Raw genomic sequence first — 24477 nt, forward strand, 5'->3', positions numbered from 1 at the left:
CTGTAACCAGGTCCCCCTCTCCCAAACCGCTACATGTTAGCACTGTTAGCGTACTTACAATAACACCCAATGTTGTCTGACTGAGATTTTGACAGAGTGCCATGTACATCTAAAAGTCTTTTCAACAACAGTAAACACAACCTTATTTAAGGCTTTTGAGTAGTGCTGCGGAAAATATGATTAAAGAACTGATGATACAAATAAGCAACTGGAGTTACAAAATTTTATCCTGGAATCAGTTTTCAGACTAAAATGTTTTCTGAACGTATGACTCATTGAAGTCAGTACGCTTTACAGATATAACAGCTGAAGAAAGCTTTCTTTCAACAATAGAAATGAGATATTCTTTAGAGAGTTTGTTCCAAGCCCCCTGCAGAAGTTCCCATAAATGTTTGGGAATTTGTGGATTTTTGGGGGGGTTACTATTCTGTACAGTTCATCTCCGTCTTTAAAATGGTTAACTCTTCATGCTGTATCCCAATTTAGTGGTAAGATATAAAGGAAAAAAAAGAGGTTTGTCTGATTTTTGGAGGTAAAGATGTCGAATGCAAGAAACTGAGTTAAGCCTTAGACACAACTGCCTCATGGGGGATACAGGCTGGTGTCATATGGTTAGTTAATCACAAAGTAAACATACATCATTTTGCCCAAATGATTTCTCTCTAAATGTAGGTGCACCATCCACAAATGTATTTTACCTTAAAGAAATTAAAAAATATATTACGACCTTGAGAATTTATTAATACGGAGTATGTTTATGCTTCTAGTTTACATCATTCTAACTTTTATCTCAGCTGACAGGTTTGGCCAACCTTTTACAGAACATAAACAACAAATCTGTACTAAACTTAGCTGGACTCAATTCTTGGGAAAGTATAGGACTTGCAAAACAGGGCATCACAAACACAGAGTGAATCGCCATGTGCTCTGGTTGTGGCGTGATCCCAGGGGAAGCTGGAGTCCTCCTACACAAGCCAGCTGTCACACGGTTTCATTACAAACTCTGTCCCCAGTTTGAACAGGCTCAGACCTTTTCTGCCCTCTCACTCAAATCCATTCATAGGAAAAGCCCAAAAATAGCTTGTCAACCTTTATTAAAATCACAGAGCGCCAAATGAAAGTGAACGTATTATTTTGCCTTGTTTGGTTAGAGGATGTCTGGGAAGACCAAATAACACTGTTTGCCATGCAGGTAGGTGTTCAAATTCTCTTAGCCAGATTACGCACATGAGAAAAAACAGATCACAATACACAGCTATTCAATGAGAGCTGTCTAACCACATCTTTTCAAAGTTCTCCTGCATGTCTTCTTTGTAATCTCTTCAATGGCAGACGGCACAGCTTGTAAGTGATTTATGAAAAAGCACTCCTCCCTGCAGACATCAAAACGACAACAGCAGCGCAGCTCTGATTCTATTATGTCAGGAATGTTCTACTTTAGCTCTCCTCGCTCTTTTCGGGGTCGTTTCTGTGAACAACATTAAACATGTTAGGTGGGGGAGTCGCAATGTTCACAAAGATGTCCTACAGACTGAACCTGCAGGAGAAATTAGCAACCAGAAGTATCGTTTTTGAGGTTGGGTAGTTCATGTCCAGGTAAAATCATGTCATAAAACAGGCTACATGGCGGTCAAATAATTTAATAGATGTTTCATGTGACTGATCTATATAAGTTGAAATATTTGCAGCAGTCCTCCATCATTTCCTCTATATTCATAGACCTCACTGCTACACCTGCTGGCCATTCACAAGTGCTGCTGCAACAAATGGAGCCACGCAAAAGGCGCCAAAGAATTAGGGATGTCCTCATCCGGTTTTATCCCATTCAGAGTCTTTTGAGTATTCTGATCGGATGCTTTTGTAACCCATTTAAAAAAATGAACAAATTCAATAAACAGATTCAGGTTTTCCCCTGTTTTTATTTTATTAACCTTCTTTTATAATTTAACACTTAAACAGAGCACTTCTGTGAAGTTACTTTCACTCAAGCAAAAATAGTACAACTATCATCTACAAAAAGTAATTACATTTTACCTGGTAAAAATAGGTGATAATTAGATTTTAGTTACTGTAGAGTTAGTCTCTTCAGAACATTTATGATGATATGTGAGTTATATCTCTACTAAAAGTTCCTAAAAATTAATGATCACCTAGTTTTTTAAAAACCATTGATGTGGCATGAATATGATGAGTATTAATGACTGGCTCACATCAATGTACTATTTATTCGTTTTGGAGCAATTATGTATTTTTGTTCAATCACTTTTTCCAGAGCTTGCACTTTGGCAATCATCTTCTTTCTTTTGAGATGCCTTTATAGTTTGTTGTTTACGTTAGGACAAATGTAAGATACACCTACTCCTAGTTTTAAATGTTTTTCAGATCAAAATCCGATAAAATAGATATCTGACTGGGTTACAACATTTGATTCCAATCGAGTCTGAAACTAAGTGAGTGATGAGTTCCTATCACTTCATCAAAACTGATTTATCATCACATCATCAATACTGATTTGCAATTATGTCATTAGAATTGATTTCCGGTTACTTCATCCCATCTGATTTCTGACCACATTGTTGGAACTGATTTCCCAACATGTCATCCGAACTGATTTCAAAATCACGTCATCTGAACCGATTTCCAATCATTTAATTCAAACTGATTTCCCAGCACCTCATTGGAACTGATTTCCAAACATGTTATTGGAACAGATTTCTGATCACTTTATTGAAATGGATTTCCGATCATGTTATTAGAACTGATTTCCGATCATGTTTTTAAAACTGATTTCCGATCACGTTATTGGAATAGATTTCCGATCACATTATTGGAATGGATTTTCAATCACGTTATTGGAATTGATTTCAAAATCACCTCATCTGACCTTATTTTAACATCATGTCATCCGAATTGATTTCAGATCAGGTCATTCGAACTGACTTCCGATCACATCAGCTGAAGTGATTTTCAATCATGTGATCGGATTGGGACATCCCTACAAAGAATCTATTATTTAAATGATGAAGATGAACCTGGTCTTTGCTCTGAAATATAATGACATGTAATGTTCATCAACCATTCGACTCTGCATGAATCCTCTTGGCAGTCCCATTTGTCCTTTCAGTGCTGTTTAAATAAATCAAACGGGGGTCCAGGAGGAGAAATGGTTCAGGGTTTGACAGGCAGCTTAAAGGAGCAGCTAGTCATTGCATGATGAAGGTCAGTCTTAGAATACAGCAAACTCCATTAACATTTTCACTGAACATTTTAAATCTGAGGCCATCTACAGTCTGAATTGATGTTGAAATTAAATTCTCAGAAGTCTGAAAATATTTACATATTTTCCTATTCACTGTTTTCTTGATTGCTTTGATGTGCATCAGAATTGAGTGCCTTTATAGCATTTGACCGATTGGGTTACACTTCATTACACCCTGCGAGTCCAAATGGCAAAAATATGGTGATTTCTGTGACAATCAATATTTAGCATAAATGCGCCGGGCAGAGTTTACTTTCACAGGAAGTCATCCAAAAACCTGTTTCTGTGAGTGCACAGATTAAACGCCTTACTCCAGCACTGCAGAGCTTTTTTGCATTTATTCATAAGTCCATGATAACATTACATTTTGCAATAATGGGTTTATACTGTTGCGCTCAACAGCAGCAAAGCAGTGGATAGTGAGATTAGACAGCCATTCAGCTGCACTGCAGTTCTGCACCGACAGACAGGATGTTGTTGGGCAATGCAGTTCATTTGCAAGATCTCCAACAAAAATATTTTATTTTGATAGGTATTTGATTGAAGCTCTGTTTTTGAAAAAAAAATCAGACATTAAAGAGTGGCAAAGACAAATGTATTTTATTTGTTTTTATGTATTTAGTTTTTTGAGGATGGGTGTTGTTAGTTATTAAAAGCCACCAGATGTCACTGTTTTTAATTTACTGATTTACTTGTTTGTTTGTTTGTTTTTCAGCTAAATGCATTCCATGAGCAGTTTTCTTTTTTGTAAAATGTACACCATGCTTTAAAATCAAATGTTTTTCCTTTTTCTATCCTTCTCATACTGCTATTTCAAAGATACACCTCTTCCTCGATGGCTTCCCCCTTTAGCTTGCTAGCTTGCTAACACGTCAACACTTCCTGTAGCATTCCAGCTAGCATGCTAGCTAACAGGATTTAATTGGGTTAAAATATCAAAATTATTGGTATCAAACATGTAAGTTCATAAAGACATTGTTGAAAATGCTTTACTAATTATATGGAGTGTTAGGATAAGTTATTAATGTAGTTCTTTGATTAGTGTTTAATTTTTTTTAGCTCTTGTTTCGATTTATCCCCTCCTTAGTAACAACTATGGTTATTTAGAGAAAGTTATATATTGCTTTTAAATTTCACAAATATACAACTTCAGTGGCTTCCCCTTACACTTACTAACACTCAACCAAGACACAATATAAGTTTCTGGTTCTTACATAGACTTTTCTTTAGAAATGGCCACTTGAACATGTGTTCTAGACTTAAGGTTAACTTAAAGGGTAACAAAACACTACATCAACTTTTTTTTGTCTGTTGATGTCTATAAATGAGGCTTTAAAAGTGCTGTTTGTTGTCATTGCCAAATTTTTGACAAATTAAAATAAACTTGTATAATTCTTTAAAATATAGTCAAAAACCGTCTGCTGCCCCCTATAGGTTAAAATGAGGAATTACATTTGAATTTCATGATTAGTCAAACTACAGTATTTAAGTCCCACGTCATGATCTACAGCTCCAGTAATAATGACAGTCCAGTTCCCCAGCTCCACTCCTGGAACTGGATTTTCGAATTTCGGCTGCGAGTGGAGTCAGCCTCCCACTTCCTTGTTTGGCTAACCTTTAAGATAAAGCTTAAGGTAAGTGTTTTAATCTGCTTCAAAGAAGTGGATGATGAAGAAAACAAAGTTTATTCTGCAAAGAAAATATTAAGTGTGCATGAAACCCGCACTTCACCTTCAAGCAGTCAGGCAAAATAACTGTTTGGTGGTTTAACCATAAAGTTGTAAAAATAGAACTCCAACCTAATTAAAGCGTTGCATCGCTGTGACTTCTTCTCAAGATGCGTGCATGACATCCAGGTGTGAAATGTCAGGTTGATCAGCACAGAAAGCAGTTCATTCACATCTGTGGTGAGGCTGTTGTTACACTCCACCACTTGGATGTTGAACTGGCGTGAGAAGCTTTAAGTTAAGCGTGGCTTCAAAGGGAGCTGGTCTCTGTTGTTTCCCTCATTATCACATCTTGGAGGAGCTGTAATACATAGTGGAGCAGAAAAACCTAAGTAGTATTTTTACTATATTCAATGTAACGGGCAACTTTAAAGGAAAATGTGTTTTGTATCAGTTAAAAGTAATGATTGCAAGCCAATTTAATTTTTAAGGAATCTTGTATTTTATTTTGAAAGCTGGATTTCACCAATGCCCTGGAAAACTACAGTCTTCTATGGTGTAGAATAATGGTAACTTCTTATTTAAAATTCCAAATTGAAAGTCGATTTTGCAAATTTTTAAGACTGTTTCCAATTTGTAGAATTTCTAAATAAACAGAAGTGAGGTGAAACTTCCATCATTAAAATAATGAACTTACAATAAAACTGAACAGCACAGCAGAATTCAGCCACAGAGAGACAAATTCAGCGGTTTATAAAGAAGATTGATCAGCGTATCTTATCAAAGATATATTAAATAGATATTTTATATAAGTCATAAGTTCCAAGCTTTATATAAGGTTATATATGATCATAAATGTTAAAGCCCAACCAAAAAATCCAATAAATAGTAGAAGAGCTTAGTATTGTCTATATATAATAATAAATTAATATATTTCAAATCTTTTATCAATGTATTTGTAGTTTTTGTATAATTTATTTTACCTAACTAGTCATATAAAATAAACATAGGTGATTTTTTTTCATAATAAAACAATGATTTCTTAACATTTAAAAACTAAATAAATGTTTTGTCCTTTGAAAAGGGTTAAATTCTACTGTTACTTATATTTTTTTAAATCAAGTCATGGGTTTGATGAATTGATAAAAATCTGTAAAAAAAAAGTAAGATTGATTTTGTATGGACCCTAAAACCTGTCCTAAATCCTTAACCTTGTAGGATGTGATGATGTCTAATTAAAAGTGATTGTGGCCCAGCATGAATTAGACTGGGAAGATTTTTTTCAATTAAGACATTAGTTGTTGCTGCAACAATTATTTGCGTTAGGGTCTAAACTGACTGGTTTTCACAGTTGAAAATGGGTCAGTTTTGACCTGAAACAATGCAAGGGTTGAGACAACACTCAAGCTTTGTAATCCTCCAGTGTTGGCTCAAAACGGACCCACTCTCAAGTGTGAAAACTGGTCAGTTTTGACCCAAACAGAATATAAGTATTGAGGCAACAACTATTGTCTTAGTTATTAAAAAAAAAGAAAAAACTTCCTGTCTTGGGTCAAAATTGACCCATTCATACATTTTCACAGCATATATTAATGGTAATGTCTTATGCAAACTTTGCTTGCAATATTAAAAATGATGCAAAAAGGATAGAATCAAATCCGGGGTTCTAATTAATTTTTTTTTATAGTACAGAATACAAAATGCACAAATGCATTTATATATACATTTCATTACTATATATTTACATTGTGATTATTAAGGCTTTATTTCTCATGATTATGTTTTTTTTTTATTTTTCTGACTTTTTATTGCTCTTTTTTTCCTTCTGAATATATATCTAAAGTTCCTGCTTTAATTTTAGAATTGTAATTTTTCCATTAATCTTTGAAGTATTGAAGTCTTTTCTGAATTTCTTTTTATTCCTATGATGAAAAAAAAATAAAGAGTCATAAAGCCCCCTTGGCCCTAATCCTTTCAGCAATAATTAGAGCATAGCCCCTTCATCTTTTAACTTTAAAGTGAAGTAAAACCTAATTACAATAATTACCTTTTCTTTGGTAACCCCATTTAACCATAAGTGCTTTTATTATCTTCATTATTCTTGACCTTTTTTGTATTTTATCCACTTTTGAAATGGGTTTCTTACTTCAAGTTAAAACAGAAAGCATTATAATTGAGGAATTTTCAAGCACATTTTGCTTTTTGTGGTATGGATATTTGTTAAAAGTGTTTATTATTTCATTGCTCACCATAAGAAATTGATTACATAAGAATGGGACGGCAGTGCAGCGTAAACCTTCCAACACTGCAGCTCATTTGCATTGGTAGGGCAGGCATGTTCCCTCCAAAAGCAGTTTGTGGATAAGATAAGAGGAGATTACAAAGGGTGCGCTTTTAATTCACCATGGATCAAGAATTTCTACAGTGAGCGTGAGCACGGGAGAGGTGTACAGGCGGAAGTGGAACGATGCATAATTCATCAAGAAACGGATTCATCTCCCATCTCAGTCAGAGTGCCGCTTCAATAAAATTCTGATTCCATCCATGCCTGTGTAATTTGCAGCCTTATTTCCCCAGATGTGAACAAAACAAGCTGTTGTCAACAATCACTTTTGACAGTTGGACATGTTTTTCTGACTCGTGTGAGTTGGCGAGCCCAGTTGTAGGCAGAAAGTCAATTTTTCAGCACCAAATGTCATCTTGAGAACCCATTCGACATATATAGAGTCGCTTTCAATCTCCCTCCTCCTGTTTGGCTGGTCGGCAATATGTCATCGATCTGTTCTATTCTTGCTGCTGTTGTTTGAAGCCATACTCTCTCACTCCATCCATCCATCCCGTTCTAACTATACCTTTAGGGTGGGCGGAGTTCTCTGTACTTCTGTGAGATTACAGTAAACATTGTTTTCTTTTGAAAATAGAACTGTATATCCAACCCTATTCTCTACTGACACAATTACTAAAAAACGTTGTAATTTTACCAGAATAAATTCAGAAATATATGAGAAAAAAAGTCGTAATTTCACAAAAGTAAAGTTGGAAATTTATGAGAAAAAAATCATAATTTTACTAAAATAAAAAAGGTCAATTTATGAGGAAAAAAGGAATAATTGAACCAAAATCAAATACTAAATCTATGATAAAAAAGTAGGAGTAAAGTAGTATATTTATGAGAAAAAAGTCATAACTTTACAAAATAAAATCCTAAATTTCTGAGAAAAAAGTTGTAATTTTACAAGAATAAAGTCAGAAATTTATGAGAAAAAAGTAATAATTTCACAAGAAAATTAGTACATCTTAATTTAACGAAGAAAAGGCCGTTTTACAACTTTATTATCATAAAATTACAACTTTCTTACTCACAATTTTATTAATTTATTCTCCCTTGTCATTTATTTTTTTATGGCCCTAATACTCCGTCTTAGGATGCTGACTTGATTACTTTTCAACTTTAATTGTATTTCATACCAAATATTTTCATTAAAATTAAAATTCAATCAAAGGTAATACTTTAGATTCTCCACTCATTTACAAACATTCCTGTCATATTGTTACATTTCATATGCTCCACATTAAAATTTGGTGAAAATACTTTTTTTCAATCCCAGCAGGAGAACGGAATTAGCGGCAAAATGTGAAAGTGTGCCTCACAAGGACAATGGCAGCCCTCAGGACTGCCATTCGCTGCGTGGGAAGCAAAGCAAAGATCTTAACTGATTTCTATTCCAGCTTAGCCTGCCATGTTAATTGCCGTCATGCTGGTGTGACGTTTGATTGAAAGCAAAGACGAGACCAGAGGAAACCGAAAGCCAATTAGCACATTAACTAAGCGACTGACCTCTGGTGGCAGCTTGATAGCCACCAATAAATGTCTGTTAGATTCCAGCCGGCGCCTCACGGCGTGTCAATCATGAGTGGGTGAACACGGACACGCGGTGCTGAGGTTACAGCCACATTTTGACACAATACTACAAATCAACTTCTGAAGAAAAGAAACTAAAAACGCATCAAGACCCTTAAATGAAGGAGAAAGGTGCTGATGAATTTGTAAAAAGATAAAATGCTCCAATGGTGTTTCAGTAAATCATCTGGATCTTTCTGTTTTACATAAATGTTATCCTTCATTCAGAGGAATACTTTGATTTTTTTAACCATATAATAATACATGTGCCAATAATTGTTACAAATGCTTAAATTACACATTAGATTTTAAGTACTATATAAATCTAAATGTATCATATTTGATGATCAAATTAATTATACAATGAAAGCAAGACCTGTTTCTGACCTGTAAATTCTTGTCTCAATTTAACAGCTTTGATCAGAAATTTCATTTAGAACTCAAAACTCATATACAGAAATGTCTAATTTTGAATTACTTGGAAAAATTTCACATCATTTATTATAATTGCCTAATATGTCTAAAACAGAAGTTGACATTCAAGATGCACACAAAAGTTAACTAAACTCCTCCTTGGATACTGTAAACTCTTCTAAAGCTACTGGGTAAAACTTTCTGCCTCCATGGCATTGGGTGATCTTATACACATTAAAGTGTTTTGACTGCTAAACCGGTTTCATCTCCCCACTTCTTTGTTACAGTTTAAAGACAGTCAAAACTAAGTGGGGGCTCGTCCAGGATATGAACAGAGGACCTTTTGCACCTTGTTATGCACCTAAGTATGTGAAATCTGTTCTCCTCATCTGACCCATCCCCTGGGGGAGGGGTGAGCTGCAGACACAGCTGCACTCGGGAAACCATTTGGTGGTTTAACGCCATCCAACCCCTTAATGCCGAGTGTCAAGCAGGGAGGCATTGAGACCCATTTTTTGGAGTCTTTATATGATTCAGCCTGGATTTGAACTTATGACCTTCCAGTCTCAGGGTGAACACTATACCACAAGGCCACTGAGCTGGTAATGGTGATTAAAAAAAAAATTAGGTAGTGACCAACTTCAAGAAATAGGGCCTAAGCTGAAACCTTAAAAGTAGTATAATTATAATTAGTATAATAAAAACATTTGGTCACTGATTAGTTCTGCACAATAATATTTTGTATTTCTATTTTGTTTAATGTAAATAATCCTACAGTAGACATGAACTCCTCTAGTCAATCCAACATTCACACTGAAAAACTAAATGCAGACGCAGGTCTGAACTGATTTATTATTTATAGGCCAAGAATTTTGAAAGTGGAGGAAGCAGGGTTCCTGTTTGGACAAAATAAACATGAATATACGACAACTTTGCATTTCTCCTTCCTACACAGTAATTATGTATGAAGTGGAATGACAGTTGCAGAGCTCTGCTAATACAACAATGCAGATCTTATTTTCATGCTGTTCACAGCATGTTATTTTCAAACCACACATTAGCAGAGATTGATTTCTCTGCTATTTATTCCCTCTCTGGAGCCTTTGGTCTCGGTGAAGAGTACTGGAACCCATTCAAAGTTATGGCAAACAGCATTTGATTGGCGATAAAAGGATCTACTGAAAATAGCCTTTTTTCCTTCAAAACACGTTTTTTTCAAGAGATATTTCTGGTAACAATTGAAGAAAGAGCAAAATAACAATATATTATGCTATATATATCCTAATATTTCCATGCTGCTAATTAATATAAACTAAGAATTCCTTATATGGGAAAAAAAGAAACACCTGAGACCACTTTTAGACATAATTACTAATACATCCCGGGGTGAGCAAATTTCCGCTCAACATCAGTGCAGCGGTCTGCATGCTTAAATGAGCAGAATGACAATTAGACCAGCTGGTAGCTTCAACCATAGAAGTAAGGAGACAGAACTGAGCATTTCTTTTTGAAGAAGGAGGATGACTAACAGCGAAGAATTGAACTGTAAAGTTGATGCACTTCTTACCAGCAAAAACAAAAAAACCCTCTTATGTTCGAGTGTTGCTACACAGCTTTCTACAACAGTTTTTGGGCTCCATATACAAAATGTGTGGCCATTGAACGTGCATTGAAAGTTAAACCAGAACTTTGACTAATCAAGGACTCAGAGTTGGTAGTATTTATGGCGTTTCTTTTAATCCATGAATGAGCCAACCATTTGAAAATTGATAATGGAAGAGAAATTGATAATTGCTGTTTGTTCCCGGCTGGAATTGTATGACACCAAGTAATTCATATATCGGAATAGAGCTGTGAAAGAAAAATCCTGGAGCAAAATTTATGAAATTTGCACCAATTTTACATTTTGCACCGAGCCTCGTCCAACTGGAGGAGGTGGACATGTGCTAGTAAACAGTAGGGGTGTAGGGAAAAATCTGTAATATTTGGTAATATATTTGGATATTTTGTTTGGCCATACTTGTATTAATTAAAAATGCTGACAAAACAAAATTATGAACGTCCTTAAGTATCTTACTTTCGTTTTCCATCTGATCCCCCGACCACTAGTTGGCAGCCCACTGAGCCTCTTTGAGCAGCTCTACACCGCGACAAAGTCAACAAGATCTCCCGAAAAGTAGCCTGTGTTAAATATTCAGTCAGCCTCGCGGTTTTTGTTATGAGAGTGGTAGTACTTGGTTTTTACTTGGTATGGGTACCAAACCGAAACTCTCCCACGTTGCTGCCAGTGTCATATAAAATGTGGATTTTGGTGCTTTGTAGTGGGTTCATATAAGAAAGAACAAGAACAAGTGATGTCGTTATATCCTTTAAGAACCACAACTTCAACACACACGTCAACACAGACCTCCATCACCATCTCGGAGAGCAAAAAGAAAACAAGCACGCTTTATGATGGTTCCAAAATGAGTTTTTCAGTAGCTGTCAGTGTTGGCGGTTTTGATATGTCAGATTTAACATAGCTCCCTTTCAAAAAGCTGTAGGCTGCAGCTCACCACCCACACATCCCACTGGGGAGCAACCTTCTTCACATTCCCTTTAGCAGCTTGACAACACTGATCAATCTAACCATCACCATCCCCACGAGCACTTAGGGGAGATTTGCAGCCACTGGTCAATACATGATGAACACTATTAAAGAAAATGCAATCGCTTGACTGGGGTTTAAGAAATCAAAGCTTTTTAATGGTGGGAAATATGCAGCAAAAACATCAACACTTTTTCTAAAATATGAATGCCTGCCATCATTTCTGACATGCATACTAAAGGGAATAGAAGCCAATAATTTACGATAGAAGAGATATTTATTTTCTCTGCACCGCTCGCCAACACTGCAGCCACCACTATGGGTCAATATCAAACTGACAGATCTGCACAGCAGCTAAAAAGAAAAGGGTGCTTTTCCTAAATGCAGATTAAATGACGTGATATAACAGATGTCGCAGAGCATCGTATACTGTTAAATAGGACACCTTGACAGAGACGGTTCCCAGAATAACTTGCCGGCGGGAGATAAAAGTTACAAAAACGTGTAAAATCCCAATCACCTCTCCAAAACAAAGTGTTCCCTTCACCCCCTCTAAACTGTGAGCAATGCAGTACTTTGTGCTAGTTTATGGCCTGATTATAATTTACGCCACCCTCTATACGGCAGTGGCACACTGGGTCTCTTTTGTGTAGCTCGAGCTTTACGGCGGTGCAATCAAAAAGAAAGAAAAGAGCCAGTGTCGCGCGGTCAGAAGGCATTTTTGTCAGACAAAAAATTGTGTCAGCACTTTCTGCCAGGGAGCAAGAGGCCAGCATTCAGAGCTGTTAGCCTCCTTCTCAGAGGAGAGCCAGAGTTTAATGGGGCTAGTCTTCCACTCCATTTACCAGCCTGCGTTTTACTGGTCACAGCTGTATACATGTGGGCCAGCGAGTGTCGCTCAGTTTGGGAGCCAAACTCTCCAAACACAACTTGTTTGTTTGCTTAAAACAAATGAGAAAAAAAAATAAACATGATAAACAGAAGTCTAATGATAAATGCAAAGTTTGAAAATCTCTTGAAAAAAAATAAACATATACTGTATTTTTTGGAGCATAATTTTTTTTTTTTTTTACATTATTTGGCTGGGGTGCGACCTAAATTGAATTTTAAAAATTTAATAAACAGTAAACAAAACAAATATATATATATATATATATATATATATATATATATATATATATATATATATATATATATATATATTTGTTTTTATCCTTTATCGTGCATTTTTTGGCGTCTGCAGCTTATTCTCCAGGCTGACTCTTAGTCCAAAAAAATAATGGGACCATAGCTGGTAATGAAACTGTAAAGATTTGATTTCCTGCTTTTTGTTGTTGTTGTTTTCACTCATAAAGATCCTTGTATCAATTCTTGACGCCGTCGCCAACAGTTGTTCTCTGAATATGGTAACACCTGAAGGCCTTGCTTCGACTTGAGATCTCTTTCAGAGCCAAAAACAACAATTTCACGGCTGGCTAGTCAACAAGTAATTACATATGGCCTCAAGCTGACACATCAATCAGAAGTCAGGACGCTTTTCAAGAACAGGACAGTTTTTCTGACAACGTCTGCGAGATATAAAAGCAACCTTTACCACATTCACAGCAATAACTCCTTTACTCCAACTCCAATAATCTTTTGATCTAAAACAAAAGTGTTCCAAGTGGTTTCTGAATTATGATTAGTCCGTTTTCAGTCTAAATTAAAAAAAAAAAAAACTGTAACTTTCCAGGACATAGTTTTAGCAATACTTCGTTAATAATTCCCCTTTGAGTGGTGGGCAGGACTGTTCACGTTTACCTAAATATCGCTTTGTCAGCATTTTTTAAAATTGATACAAGTATCGTCAAATGAAATTTTGCGATATATCGCCAAATAAATTTTTCCCTACACCCCTAATTATTTTAGACAGATTTTATTAAAGGTTCATCTCAGAGACTCCTAAGGTAGTGGGGCCGTAGGCAAGTGCCCACCTTTGCTTGACGGTAAGTCCACACCCACGTTTGTCAAAAACATTAAAAGTTCAACAAAATGTTTGTTTTTTTTTTCTTTCAGGAACAAGATAATACATTATATACAGCTACAATATGAGGCAACAATACAAATGTAAAAAATGTATGATGCTTGATAAGATTAAAAAAAAAAAGAATAAAACATCTTTGTTTATGTGTTTTTGTTTTATTTGAGGTCATTTTTCTACCATGTTGATGTGATAAGATGTTTGACAACTGTAGTTGCTGAGGACTCACCATGAACAGACAACAAATCCGGCTTTGAGAGCGGCGAGGCACTACATTTCACCGGTCATGTATCCTCTCGCAGTGGGGAAATCCAGCGCTCTCTGCAAAGACACCCAAGTCAAATCAAACTTTCCCTTCAGCTGACTGACCTGGCAGATCGCAGGGACAACTTGACATCTGGTTCAGTTGAAATAAAGCCCAGTGGAGTGGGCACTCTGGCATGTAACCGTTCACTCTGTCGCTGATCTTTTTCCAACAAAAACTACAAAACAGTAGCTGGTGATTCAGAAAAAAAGCATGGAGGGCAACAAGGACGGGTTGTCACAGAAGACTGAGGCAGCTATTAGGATTCTTCTGTGGGAGGATCTGAAATAAAGAACTGCTTTCAGAGTGGTGATGCAAAGCATCTAAGCACTCTGACTAAATGTGTCATTATATCATTAGAAGAGAAGCTATCATCTAAAGAGCGGAGGACTCAAATATCTGAGTGGGAGATGTTAGAAGTCATGTGATGTGGACCACAATAGGTAGTTTCTGTAAAAGGGGGCTTGGTTCTGCAGGGTGCACATTTTCCTTGATTCTTTTTTTAAAGAAAAGAAAATAACTAAATTGACTCCATAAAAGCTGTCTTAGTACCTTTTCACTTCCAGATTGTTTAAAATAGAAATCTTAAGATACACTTGGTATGGACATATGTTCAAGAACAAGTTCTTGAACATATGTCCCATAGACTTTTTATTGAAAGTGGACGCTTGAACGACGGCGGTGTGAATGTAACTTCAGGTGAATTGTTTCACAAACAAATATCCTCTAAATTTTAAAGTAATATATTTCAACTGTACACAAAAAAAACATATTTCCTGTATGTTTAAAAAAACAACTCAGTCTTTGTGACTACATTTCCAAAACAATTCCACTGAAGTTCAATTTGACAATATTTGTTTTAGCTGGGATTGGCACACAAGACAAGTAGACTTGTAATTTGAAGGTGACATTAAGAGGCCCTTTGAAACTATTTTGAAGATTTTTTTGGCGAACAATTTTTTCATATTTTCTAAAAAACTGAGCACAGTGATGTCATATCCTGGCAATATGGCAATTACAAACAAAACTAAAACACAGAAAAAGCTTAAAAAAACATTTTAAAATCAATCATTCATTCATTCATCTTCTTGACCGCTTCTTCCCTTCCGGGGTCGCGGGGGTGCCGGAGCCTAACCCGGCTACTGATGGGCGAAGGCGGGGTTCACCCTGGACAGGTCGCCAGTCTGTCTCAGGGCCTCAATCACACACACATACACTCTCACATTCACACCTAGGGGCAATTTAGAGTCACCAATGAACCTATGAAACATGTTTTTGGACGGTGGGAGGAAGCCGGAGTCCCCGGTGAAAACCCACGCATGCACGGGGAGAACATGCAAACTCCACACAGAAAGGTCCCAGCCGGGAGTCGAACCGGGGCCTTCTCGCTGTGAGGCAAGAGCGCTAACCACTGCGCCACCGTGCAGCCCTAAAATCAATCATGCGAAGAAAATTTGTTTTATGACAGCACCAAACTTACATAGAAAAAAAAGTTTAACTTTAACATCCCTATGTTTCAAGTGTTCATTTTCTTACATTCTAAACAATTAATAGAAATAACTGTAGTTCTGTAAAAAAAAAAAAAGAATTTTAAACAAATATAACAGTAAATAATTGGCTTTCAAGAGTGTCACATAGACTTTCCTCTTTTCTTTAATTATAGCTTGTATATTTCTCTTTGTGAATTTTGCAAAGAAGTGCCAAGACATTAATTAGGCTGAGTCAACAAGTAGAAGTCTAAATAAATAAATATTTTAATATTGTGGATCCAGACCATAAAATCACAAATATATATATATATATATATATATATATATAGTGCATAAACAACCAACTATTGAATGGTGGCCATTAGGGCTGGGAATCACTGGGTACCTCACGATACGATACGATACGATACGCGATACCTGGCTCACGATATCGATAATATCGCGATACTGCGAAAATTGGTAAAAATCCTCTCTAATAACTACCATTATATAGAACATGTTTTGGGGGGAAATATATCCCCATTTATCTTTTTTACCTTAAACACAATCATACTAAACAACTTTTCTTATTTTGTGCAACAAATTATAGACACTTTTGTGCAACATTGTTGAAATCAGTAATACTATGTCTTTGACAAACATTGACAACAACTGAATTGGAATTATCTGTCAGATTCAATGTTAACAATAGTAAACATGATCAGCAGTGACACTACTTAGTGCAGAATTGTTGTAAACAGAACAAATATTAAATAAGTCAAGTAGTGACAGCTATCTACCTCCAAAAGAACGTCACACCAAAGGATGATGAATATAATGTTTTACAGCCTCTCTCAAAATTGACCTAATTTTTTCTGCACTTTTCTCTCACTTGAAAAGGGCTGAGCATCCAAAAATAAAGGCTGATTTACTCAGACTGTCACTTGAGATTATTTTTCCAATTTTTATCATTTTTCCATTTGGTCAGTCAGCAGTTAATAGGTAAAATCCTTAAAACACACATAATAATGGCAATAAATATAATTTTAAGTGCTTCAATTAATTGGCAACACCCCTAATTTTACAGTGAATTAATGTACTTTAGTTTAATTACATTTAAATTTAAGTTCATACATCAAATCCTGCTTTTTATTTAAGAATTACTTTAAAATTAACATTAGCAACAAGTAATTACATTGTTTGAAAACGTCACATTATAAATTTATCAAAGTTACACCGTACAGCAGCAGGTTAAACATTGAAGTGCATGAAAGCGAAAATTCCGACGGTCCTTGAACAGACAACTGCGTAGCACGCGCTCAGTTCACACAGCAAACAGGAAGTAAGTGATAGCTGACATTCTAGCGCTCAGACAAAGTCACTTCTTACCGGGTGGATCTCCTACAGATGGATGATAAATGCTGACAGGTAGGCATGCTTCACACACGCGCTACAGAGCCTGTATCTCACCGGTGCTTCTCCCGAACGAGCGCGTGCATCGCTATTAAAAGTCCGACGCAGCGTGCGCCCATAGTTCCGGCGCGCGACTCAGACGCTCAGCGCTACAGCCTCTTTAAATGAAAATATAATATCGATACTTGGTGAGAACCCATTGAGAATCGATCGCAGGACTAAATATCGCGATATATCGCAATATCGATATTTTGGCACACCCCTAGTGGCCATACTGTCCTAAGGTAAATCCATGCCAAACGTTGGTGCTTGTACCACAAAATGCATGATGAATTTGGCAACTTTTTGTTGATATGATTTGTAAAGAACAGAAATGCTTCAGTTTGAGGTTAAAGGAGTATGCCAGAGGCCTCACAAAGACACTTCTCTTGTACCGCTGAAACCAAAGGTCACATTGGTTGGACAGCTGTCCCCTCAAGCAGATGATGATACGAAGGGGCAAAACACCTCCCCATGTTATTTGTCTGGTCTCCCATGATGGGATTTTCGCTGAAAACTCTGTCAGTCAACATTAAAACACCATCCACTGAGACATCCCCCCCGGATACATCAAGTCTTAATCATGTGACAGTACGCATAATTCTGCCGCGTCCATTGGGTGTTTGTATTCATAAATGAAAAGGCCAGAACAGAGATCAAACGGCTCTGTAAGTAGAAGAATCCAACTTCCTATTTACTAACTGAAAATGGCATTTAAGCTTTCCCTCTCATCTCCTTCTCAGAGGCCCCTAGTCTTTAAGCTTTCAGCCAGTACAAATGGCTTCATGTAGTCGGCTGGAGCCCAAAAACCGTGAACTATCTACTGCTCTGCGCAGTGAGACAAACAAGTAGAGGAACTGGCCTGATTGCTCAGAACATATGTTCATTCTCCCTGGATCGTGTTTTATTTTTGTCTGAGAAAAACGGAATGTGTAGCAGACAAAATACACGTACAAAACGGGTACAGTTAGTAAAACTATGTATTTCCAGCATTATAATTTTTTTATTTTTGTGTATGTTTTTTATAAGACTTTCTGTCTGGATGCTTTAAATTATTTAACAGTTGAGAATTAAATCAACAAAAGTGAATAACAGGTCATAAAAATGATGGGAATCCCCTCTTCTGCCTCTCAAATGCACACAGTGTGCACTAAGTGAAAGAAAAATTATTTTAAAATCCCACTCTGGGCATCTTTTGATGTATTTTAAAAGCCCACATTTTCTGCCCACTTTTAAACCATATGAGGCCCACTTGGCTTTTCTGGCTGGGTTATTAAGATTATGCCGTTTAAGCAAAATTAAAAAACCTCTGTCGTTTTCTAGGATGTAAGAGTGTCAGGAGGTCATTAGAAATTCATCTCAGAGTTGTGGCCAAGACCCCACCCCCGATTCCCCTCCCCCTTACTGAGAGCTCTCTGTCTACATAGTCTCCCTTCCCCCCAGCTGACAATTCAACATAACCAGGCAAGCAATATAAGAGCTACCCAGCTGTAGTTTTAAGGTGTAATTAACTTTTATTATAATGCAAGCAGTATAATACCAAGAAAAGGATATATTATACCCAAAGAAAAGCATAACTTTGGGCATTTTTAGATCAATAGTGCCTTTCAGATTTTGATTCGGTGAAGATTTCTCAAATTGGTTACAATTTTGCTTTTTTTCTTCAAACTGCCATGTTGAAATGGGCATATTACCCAGATTTCATGCATTTACAATTGTCGAATGTTTGCTAGAGATATTGCCTCAAACAGACACTGAACAGATAAAAAAGCAGGAAGAAAGAGAAAACCCAGATAGCACATCGCCCTCTGGCCATAATACATGAAAAAGCTCCTGAACTGTACTCGACTGCTGCTCACAAAAACATTTGCTAGGCTTTTCTTAATGGATACTACTACAAATTCTTGCTGTAGGCTTGTTTCTTTTACTCAAAACCCACTACATCACTTCCTCAAATCTCAAGTAATATTTTATTTTTAGGGAGTTTATTTTTAGCTTCAATCCACTATAATGACTTTTAGTCTAAAACAGCCTTTTAGAGCAAAATAATTCCTATCTGAATGACTGTTTTCATTCCATTTCCACTCACTTAACCCTCCAAATGCTACCACATGGTCAAAAGTAAATTTAAAACACTTCAATGAAGAATTTCTAGTGTTTTTTGCTGGAGCTTTACCAATTTGTGACGAGCAAAAGCAGACAATCATTCAAATATGTGATATTTAATTAAAGAAAAAAAAAAAAAAACAGGAAATGTAGATTATTTTTTGTTCAAAAACATCTTCTTGTTAAATGCTTTGCTGGTTTCCCCATGGCTCAGTAGTTTGCTCTGATGTTCCTCGCTCTGTTGGGCAGTTTGAAAGCCTCTGTCACATTGGACAGCACCATAACTGCTTCGCCAAATCATTTACAGGATTACTGTAACAGCAGCTTGTAGGCTGCGTCTGAGCAGCTGCTGAAATGCAAACTGCTTAACCGTCTAACATCTGTGCGAATTAACCGCAAACACTGGCAGGTCTGCCTTGAGGTTACTGTTCATGAGTATTCAAGATTACAAGCCAAGAGCTTGAAGAATCAGTTAAATATTTGTTCTGTACAAGATCCAAACAGGCATAAACCTGAGTACTGGCACCACAGTACTACAACACTACATGTTAAATATACTGTGCAATTAGAAATATCCTAAATAATAATCATTAAAGACATTAAAACTAAAATAGAACAGACAATGTAATCAAGATTGTACACTTTGATATTAGAGATAAATATAGTGATAACAATATGACAACACACATGAACAAATAGCAAAACAAAAAGCAACTAATACACCATTTCACCACAACAGTTTTGTTTAAATAAAAGTCAACATGACTTTAATTGTACTCTAAATGACTCACATCTCTATAGGAGGCAGGTATCTAACGTGAAAAGATTGGTAAGTGGTGTGAAGCGTTCCTTCCAATTGCTCAAATGTATATCGAAGGGATGTCCAAAGTCTGGCCCATTTGGCCCATGGGCCAGACTTTGGCTTGTGGGCCAAATGCAGCCTACGTTCATGATTCCACCGGCTCCCTGGCAAGTGGGAAGTTGTGGTTCGTTTCCCAGGGGCCATGAGGAGCTTAATCCAGTGTGGGTCTTTAGGCAAGCCCTTAACGGTACTATAAGGAGGCCCAAGTTTGGGTCTCCTTGTGCTAGTCCCCAGCCCGGATAAAATACAAGGTTGTGTTAGGAAGGTAAAAAATCTCTGTCAAACCAAATGTGTGGATAAGTCAAAGCTGATTCACTGTGGCGGCCCCTGAAGGGATGTGACGAAAGGTGAACAACAACTAGCAATCAACAATTTTTCTTTAGCTAGGTAGTTTACAATTTCTACTCTGTCACTAAAGTGTCACAGAAACTTTGTGACACTTTAGTGACCCCAAAGAACAAGGACAATTGAAAACCTGAAGATACTGTCTGAATGAACATCAGCAAGCAGAACAAAGAGAGTTCTAGGTAACAGCTTTATTACTGTATTTTGTTGTTCTCAAGTTACTTTTAAGTGGCTACACTTTTCTACACACAAAACCCTAGCCTTAATTCAGCATGTCCGAGCTTTAGATCAGGCGTGTCCAGTTCCCAGCTTATATTTCTATTTTTCCACCCAACCTACTGCTGATTTCCCGAATCAGGCATGTTCTACCAATGGGAAGCAGCAAGGAAAGGGGTGGATAAGAAGTCTGAAGCTGGTCCTTGGTGTCTGGGATTGGACCCCTCTGCTTTCCATGGTTAATAGGTGAATTGTCTGGAGATGTAGATGTTAAAATATGTATTTTAGGTTCTTTTTGAACCAAAGTGAAATATTTTCTGATTTTTTACTCAAAATACATATGAGATTAAACTGCAATATCAACAAATACATTATCAGGTGTGCAGTAAAATGAGTGTTTATCTATGTGCTTTAATGATAAAATAATAAGAAATTAAAAAAAACAACCATAACCGAGTTTTCTTTTGCTAAAAATCTACCTCTAATAATAGTTCTTTGCAGCCACGTCACAGATGTTGGAAAACTCCCAACAGCTTAAAGCAATCCATAAGCCATTATGAACATTCAGAAGTTTGTGCTATTACAAGAAAGAACAATGCATGTTTGCTGCATAATAAACATAATAAGCCAAAGCATTTTTCCCTAATGGTCGATGACAACATTTCCAGAATGAATTCTGCCCATTTCACCATCATTTCCATAAATTTGACTTAAATATCTCAGCTTTTGGCACCTTTTATCTTATTAGCATTTAATTATTCATTTTGAATAAATACTCTAAAAGCATTAGTCATAGAGAATTCTCTTTTCGATGTCTGGCGGGGAGTTTATAATATGATCTCAGTAAAACACTGAGAGCAAATTGTCTCCAACTTCATGCCAGCACCGACTTTTGCATTTCCCTACAGCAATTCTTGTCTAAACAAGCTTTGGGACGTGATTAACCTTTCTTGCTCAGTAAATAAATATAATGTCATATTCAATATTTGATAATAGGATTACTATCCATCATTTTTAGTAACTCTGAGTGAAAGAAAACATAGACAATCAGTGTTTGAGCTGCCGTTATCCTTACTTTTAAACAATGTAAACACAGGAAAATATTGTCTTGGCTTGATAAAACTTAATGTAGTCAATGTAGAGACAGCCTAAAGCTCTTTGTACCATCAAAATATAAAAATGTCTGACTTGCAAAGAAGATCTAGTTAAAGTCAAACGTGGAGATATAGGAAGTATCTGCTGTTGCCAAGACTTCTATTACTGCATTTATTACATTTTTAAACAAATGTTTATGTGCGGTTATATTACATTTTTGTAACATTTTTGCTTTTTTTGCACTTGTTACTGTTTCCTTCTTATTCTTATTGTAATATATCTTAACTATTTTACATGTTCTATATTAGGGGTGTGGCAAAATATCGATATTGCAATATATCGCGATATGTAGTCCTGTGATTGATTTTTGATGGGTTCTCACCAAGTATCGATCTTTTATTTTCATTTGAAGAGGCTGCAAAATGTTTTATTTGTCATCTATGGTGAGACATTCCTTTGGAGGTTGATAGGGGGCGCACGTTGGGAGACTGGCTGCCTGGCTGGCAGCTACTTTAATTATTAAATTTTTGTTCTGTTTATTGGCACTGATGTAGATGTTTACTATTATTAACACTGAATTTTACAGATAGTTCTAACTCAGTTGGTATCAATGCTTTTCAAAAACAGTATTACTGATTTTAGCAATGTTGTACTAACGTGTCCATTATTTGTTGCACAAAATAAAACACAAGTTGTTTATTATGACCGTGTTCAAGCTAAGAAATAAATGGGGATATATTTTCCAAAAAAATATGTGTTCTTCTGTATTATGAGTTATTAAACATGATTTTACCAATTATCGCAGTATCATTGATATCGTGAGCCATGTATCGCATCGTATTGTGATGTACCCAGTGATTCCCAGCCCTATTCTACAGTATATGATGTATGGTCTGTTCATTTTATTATAATTAGCTAACAAGCATTTTTATTTGCATAAAGTCTCTGTTCTGTGCTTTTTTATACACTTAATTAGCAAAAAAAATGTATATTTCTGAAATGTATCTATACTAATCTATAATAATACAATATTAATTAATCTAAAAAAAAACATTTCAAGAAAAAAGTATCGATATCAGTATCGGTATCGCGATACCAACCCTGTAATTACTTGGTATCGGAACGATACCCAAATTTTCAGAATCGCTCACCCCTACTTTGCACGCTATTTTTACTTGATGGTTAGAGCTACTTCACATAAGTGCTCTACTTGTGTTAAATGATAAAAAAAGTTTAATTAAAGAAAAAAATATACAAAATCTGGATCTGTTTATTACATTTAAAAGTAAGGGATTGGGACTCTAAATGATTTAAAAAAAAGTAAAAGTCTGCAACAACTAAACTATCAGTAACCATTATTTAGAATTCATATGCATTTTTAGAGTGAAAAGCGCTTAAGGAAATACTGTCTTACTGTTGTCTTGGCAAGGGGGTTGGAGCCTTCAAAGCGTGGAAAATAGGATCTGGTTGGAGAGCGGATTTAAAGTATTTCTTAGGATTAACACCCTTTCTTAAACTTCATCGCATTTTAGCTATTATATCTCATAAAATGCAGGGAAATTTTACAAAAATATAAATATGTGTCTCTGCTGCAGCTATCCAAAAGTAACCAAAACCATTGAGTTCCTTTATATTTACATTCCAGGAATACAGCTGGAAGAGGCATTAAACTGTGACCAACAAAGGAAAAAAAAGCACAGAAATAAAAGGATACGGTCACTGTTAATTTTCTGGTTGGTCAAACAGAAAAAAAGGGAGTGGTTCTGAGTGTGTACAGCTGCAATTGTGCGTTATCCTTCCACACCAGCAGAAAACTCTTGCTTACCAACTGCCATGTGAGTGCTGTGACTTTAAAAATGTATGCTTCTGGGCATTCTGCGTCTTGTTAGTTTAATGAAGAGCGGACGTTATATGGGCTCATTGGAAGTGGCATTAAGACTCTGTGGGGCTTTTCAGCTGGATATCAATTAGAGGCTCATTAGGTGTTGTGTAAAGTCAGTCCCTCTGGCTTCCTGTCACCCGCTGTGGGAGTCGCTGACCCCAACCTTAAGGAAAAGCTGCCGTTCTCTGGGGCTTTTCAGCGTTCAGAGCAGACAAGCTATCGAGAAAAAATCTATTGGTCACACTTCCTTTACAACCAGCACTTCAGAAACGCCATTGTTTGAAAACACAAGAGCACCAAGCAGTTGTGAAATCGGAGGTGAAAGCAGCAAGTTCACAGATAAGGGTGCTTTGACTTTGTAAATCCAAAAGCCGTTCAATGACTTTATTACCTAGTTTAAGAGGTGGAACACCATTGTCGCATATTTTAAAAGGGCTCAACCAAAAGGTTAGCTGTTGAAGTAAAATTAGGTTGTAAAGAGAAGTAAAGTGCAGTTCATCAAACTGCCTCTAGAGATTTTGTACCCACGAAAGTCATACCCCATTTATTACCATTTAAAATTGTTGACACCTCTGAGGCTAAATCTTTCATTTATGAAAACTACTACAAGTGCAAGTAAATTTGTTTTAAATTTGACCATGAAATGATGTACTGATTGTAGTCCTTATTTGCCTGGTTTGAAAAAACGTAGGTTTGGTGACGCCATGTCTAACCAGGCCAAAATATTAAACCAAAAGAAAAATTATGTGATCATATCCAGAAGCAATTTCGTCCAATACCTTCAAATTTACAACTTCTGTAGCCGAAATAACAGAAAATTCAAACTTTTTAAATTTTCTGAACTAACAGCAGTTATTTGACAGAGGTCTCAAATGTACAGAGTTTACTACAACCCCCC

General features: G+C 36.3%; 1 protein-coding gene across 9 annotated transcripts in view; it reads right to left on the reverse strand.

The window, feature by feature from the left end:
- tanc2b (tetratricopeptide repeat, ankyrin repeat and coiled-coil containing 2b) overlaps positions 1–24477 on the reverse strand; it is a 178098-nt gene that overhangs the window by 143758 nt on the left and 9863 nt on the right. For 8 of the 9 annotated variants that reach the window (XM_024284953.2, XM_024284959.2, XM_024284958.2 and 5 more), the window contains exon 2: positions 14078–14169. The exons of the other annotated variant lie outside the window; for it this stretch is intronic. The gene's annotated coding sequence lies outside the window, so the exon portion shown is untranslated. The remainder of the gene's footprint in view (positions 1–14077; positions 14170–24477) is intronic. 9 annotated transcript variants of the gene reach the window in all.

This window comes from Oryzias melastigma, linkage group LG19 (assembly GCF_002922805.2).
Source record: "Oryzias melastigma strain HK-1 linkage group LG19, ASM292280v2, whole genome shotgun sequence".
In the NCBI taxonomy this organism is placed as follows: Eukaryota; Metazoa; Chordata; class Actinopteri; order Beloniformes; family Adrianichthyidae; genus Oryzias; species Oryzias melastigma.